This window comes from Sinocyclocheilus anshuiensis, unplaced genomic scaffold, assembly GCF_001515605.1.
Source record: "Sinocyclocheilus anshuiensis isolate Anshui unplaced genomic scaffold, SAMN03320099.WGS_v1.1 scaffold628, whole genome shotgun sequence".
Lineage (NCBI taxonomy): Eukaryota > Metazoa > Chordata > Actinopteri > Cypriniformes > Cyprinidae > Sinocyclocheilus > Sinocyclocheilus anshuiensis.
Window position 1 is genome coordinate 1,510,892 of NW_015555750.1, and position 5,353 is coordinate 1,516,244.

At 34.5% G+C, this 5,353-nt stretch overlaps 1 protein-coding gene across 1 annotated transcript in view; it reads left to right on the top strand.

Annotated features, from left to right (window-relative positions):
- mao (monoamine oxidase) overlaps nucleotides 1-5,353 on the top strand; it is a 42,671-nt gene that overhangs the window by 8,352 nt on the left and 28,966 nt on the right. The gene's annotated exons all lie outside the window — the stretch shown is intronic.

Consider the following 5,353-nt stretch of genomic DNA (forward strand, 5'->3'; position numbering starts at 1 on the left):
TTCAAAAACGCTCTTCGGAAATCTACGGGTGACGTCACGGACACTACGTCCATGTTTTTATACAGTCTATGGTATTACTCTTACCTTTATGAGCAAAAATGATGGCGTAGCCTATCCACTGAAAAAAAAAACGCAAGTGATCGCGCTGGCACCTCCATGTCTTGCAAAGCGCGCTTCAGCATCCACTCTCCGCATAAACTATTGGATGCAGCGCACATTTATCTAGGTTTAACGTTTAAACATTGTTATATGCTTGAACTTTTTTTATATCTATAGATTTTATTTTTGGGAGAAGGTGGAAAAAAAGATGGGCTCAGGTCGGACTCGGGCCGCGTAATTCTGATAAGCTGTCGGACACGGGCCGGGCTAGGGCCTGAGCGTCTCGGGCCAGGGCCGGGCTAGGGCCTAAATTTGAGGCCCGTGCAGGGCTCTAACGCAGATTGCATTTAAAAACATATGAGACGCAGTGAAAAGGAATAAACCTCCACAAATTTGTGACGTGTTTTCTAAAAGTTTAAACTGTTTTAACTTTGCATGGCTACATCTCTTGTGTGAGACGCGAGTACAATAGTCATATTTGTCCGTCTAAAAAATGCGCTGAATATGCATCTGTGTAAATGGCTTGGTTTCAGTTTTAACCTAATCAAGATCTTCTCCGCATTGAGCTTCTATATTTCTCTAATACTTTGAATGAATAATGCAGCAGCGGTGCGTCTCGTGGGCTAGACTAACAAAACATTCAAATACAACAACGTCACTTACGTGTTTGTGTGTGCTGTCTGCGTCACTCATAGCACGGGCCTATATTGAGCACTATATCAAACATTTTTTATATCGTTATCAAAGAAGGTGTACTGTCGATAAATATCGATACAGTTTTATCGCCCAGGCCTAATACTACCATTCAAAAATTTAGGGTCAGTTTGTTTTTATTTGTTTATTTAGAAAGAAAGAATGCTTTTATTTAGTAAGGATGCATTGAATTGATCAAAAGTGACAGTAAGGACATGATGTTAAAAAAGTGTCAAATAATTTTTTTGGAAATCTATTCATCATCAAAGAATATTAAAAAAAAAGTGTATCACGGTTTCCACAAAAAATATTAAGCAGCAAACTCTTTTACACATTGATAATGTAAGAAATGTTTCAGGATATTAGAATTAATTCTAAAGGATGATGTGACCATCACAGGAATAAATGACATTTTAAAATATCTTAAGATAGAAAACAGTTGTCAATAACATTTCACAATATTATACAGTAATGTTATAAGTTTTGAACAATATATACAGTTTTGAATGTATTTTTGATCAAATAAATGGAGCCTTTCTGAGCAGAAGAGACTTATTTAGAAAACATTAAAAACCTAACCAAACCCAAACCTTTGAATGGTCGTGTACAAAATAAAACTTCAGTCAGACATTGCACAGAATTAGCTGTAAAATAAACCAGACTTTATGCTGCTGCATTTCCATAAAGTTCAACTTTTCTCAACTTTGTTGTCTCAGACACGGCCACATTGCAAGTGAGTGCAGTCACTCATCCTAGTTCCTGGAAACTGCCATCTCTCTTAGACTTCTGGTTGCTTTGTCAGTTCAGAAATGTGTCAACACCTCTTCAAAATAAAGGAAACAATGTTTATTCCAGTAATAAATACAGCTGTGGATCTCTGAAAGTCAGTGTAAACAGACATTACAAACATTGATTTTTAGAGCTCAGCACATTTTGATGAATTTGGAATCATTCTTTTATATCTACAGTCACTCTCTTTATGATCCTTTTTTTTTTTTAAAACATAGTGATAAACCAAACATTTGAACTTGGAAAAACATGTCTACATAGTCCTAGAGAGCTAGGGAAATACTCAAATGCCTAAATGCCTTTTTGCAGTGTCCTCTAAGCTTGTGTAAACAAACGTCATTGGCCTGTTTTTTTCCTCTCTGAGCTGTGCAGAGAGGAGCCTGACTCCAGCTTGACTGGCTTCGTTATGCAACTTAAGATAATACTGCTCTGTTCCTCTCTTAGACGAACAACTGTCCTTGGGGTTGCCAGGAGAACATGCCATTTCACTGATCTCTGTAATTGCTTTTCAATAATGCATCTAAATGTCGATGTTGCAGCCTATTGGTGAAAGCAATTGCTTCTAGAAGGGCATGAAGCATCTGGAACTGTGCGCACTGTCACGTACATGTTTTTTCAAGTGATTATTTGCTGCATTAAATTTAAGAATACCTCCTTTCCTTTGTGTTGGATTGACTTGGTGCATATTTAAACCATGTAAAGGAATTAAGCATGCTTTAATGTAGACAGAAAAATGGATTAAAGTTCTTGTTTGCTGTGTTTTCAGGTCATAGGCCCAAGCATGTTGAAGCTGCACAGCTGAGGTTAGAGAGCAAATTACTTTATTATAATATTGCTAAAAAAACAAACCACGAATATTGCTTCTCTAGTATATTTACCCTGATTTAAGAATACTTAGATATTGGTATAACGATGTGTAGTTAACGATGTGACTATGTAGTGTATGATATCTTAAAATATGGAGATGTACATTTCTTTCATTATATTTCATGCTTTCAAATAGGAATGCACTAAATATTAGTACCATTGGTTTTTATTTTTAATAATGTATTTTTTAATTTATATTTTATATATTGGCTGATATTGTATTTTTAATTGTTAATGCTCATTTTTACCTTTTTTTTTTTTTACATAGATTAGATTTCTTATGTTATCTAATGTTAAAGATAATCTTTAAAAACACTAATAATTTAAAAATTCTGTTAAATAAATCTAACCTTTAGCATAATCTCTGTATGATTATTCTTTATATTATCGTTTTTATACTGTCCATTATAATACCTAAATACATTTGTAACATTTAAAACAATTAATGTTAGTTTATTTTTTTTTTATTTAGAAAAAAAATAGTACAGAGTTTTGATATTGAACGTTGTTATTTGCATAACATGAAAATAATGACCAGTTTTTCGGTATTGATTTAAATTATAATGTCGGTCCATTTCTATCTAGTCAACAATACTCTCTCAGAGTTCTGGTTAGTTTTGTCTTGTGCGATTAAATGATGAATGAGCTGCTTGTTAAAGCTGACATTAGCATTTTAATTAAGAAATTCCTTGAGGGATGAACCACAGACTTAAAGGTGGCCTGTGTCACCTCCAATCTATGGCTTATTGACTGTTAATGTGTTGTGATAATGTGATTGTGCAATTACCACTACAGTTGACAGACATAGCCTCTTAAATGTGATTCTTCTTGGTCTGTAATTGTAGGTTTTATCAGGGTCCGTAAGAGTGCAAACAAAGCAATTAGGTTTAGATAGTAGTATTAATACAAATGGCGAATTGTAATTTGATAGAGTTCTAGACCTGACCTTTCAAAGGAACAGAGTTGTAAACTAATCCTGGCCTATTTTGGAAAGACATATTGATGCAGAGCAAAGGTGTATGCATTAGTATAAGTCAATATTCCTGATTTGAGGTCAATTGTTATAATTCTCAATATGACAATGCTGTTGCCAATGTCTTGAGAACAAAAATGTAAATAACATCAGTTTTTTTTATATTACTTGTTTGCATTTCCAACAATTGCATGCATTAATATATAAAATATGCATGCATAATTAGTTGTAGATTTCAGCATGGATGCAAACGGTAGACTTTTCTTTATAAAAACTACTTTTAATGCTCATTTTAGTTAAATGTAGAAGGTTTGGTGGTCAGCTGCAACATATAGTAATTGTGCAACAAGAGAAAAGTGCATAACCCTGTTCTTACAGGACAAATTGATGCTGCATAAGATCCAGATCAGGCCTATAAGCTAGTATGTTGTCTGATTTACCGTCTTTACCTTTAGTTTGATGTCTTATTGAAAAGCCTAATCTTATGTCATGTCAATTAGAGCAAGAGTGCACAGCCGATTCTTGTTCCCAGTGAATACAGGGAGGTAATTGGTATAGATTTACCTTTGCCAAGTGACTGCATTTTTAGATGTACTGTTGCCACGGAAACCCCATCCACCCTCAGAGTCTTGTTTCCCAGTAAATGGCCCCCTGAACCGGCACCAACAAAAGGAGTGAATCCTAAATATGTTGTTTTATCATGATCAGCTAGGTCTCTATAATATTGTACGTGATCAGAGGAAGTTTTTAGACCAAAGCACAACACAGTTGCATGTTATTCCTTACCTCCTCAATTATAGTACAATAATGAAATATAATGAAATAGTGAAATATAATCATTAGAATAAATATATTTCTACGACCTGAGCTTATTATTACTTGCAAAATTCCCCAGATTCACAGAAGATCCTGTATTTTTAAATGTAGTTTTTTTTAATTTTTTTTTTTATTAATGTATAAATTCCACTCTTATTTTAGTTTCATGCCGCTTAACATGTCGTTTAGTTCATGTGCAACACCTTAAGATGAAGAAATAGAGTGGATGTAGAATGAGAAATAAATTGGGTGGAAAAGCAAAGAAAAAAGGAAACAAAGACCTTGAAAGAATGTAGCTGAGTCTTTCCCAATTAGAGACAAGCTCTTTGATCTCCCAGAATTCTCTTCAAGGAAAGTTTGACCTTTTCCTCAGTGATTTGACATTCCAGTTGGGGTCATATCTTCTCCATATGTGTGGTGAATAATAATCGGTTGCATGCAACTCAAGTCTTTATCATTTAAACTGATTTAATTTTGCCAAACATACATGCAGTGAGGTATATCATAATTTAGGCTTTATTTAGAGCCACTTCCTGAAACATAGTAACTAGCTATGCAATGTGTCATTTTGCACTCATTTTTTACTATCATTTGGACTGAGGTTTTCATTAGTCCTTGGCTTATTTTACAAACCTTCCAGGGACTGTATTTCTGAGCCCGGGTGTTTAGGTAGCAGAGTCTTGATTCATTGCTTGATCTTTTAAACTTATTTGGATGGCAGAATTTAACCAGACTGACTGCTTAAACTTAATTGTCTGCTAAATTGTAAGCTATGGTTTTAAAGGGTTAGTTCACCCAAAAATGAAAATTAGGCTGCGTTTTACTCACCCCCAAGGCATCCTAGGTGTATATGACTTTCTTCTTTCAGACGAATCCAGTCGGAGTTATATTAAAAATTGTCTTTGATCTTTCAAGCTGTTTAATGCCAATCAGCGGGTGTTGCATTGCTTCAGTCCAAAAGAACTTAAATAAAAAGCGCCCATCCATACAAAAAAGTGTCTCACAAGGTGAACAAAGGCCTTCTGTAGCGAATCGAAGCGTTTTTGTAAGAAAAAATATCCATATTCAAAACGTAATAATCACTTTAATGTAGCTTGCACCAAAAGTTGTACACAG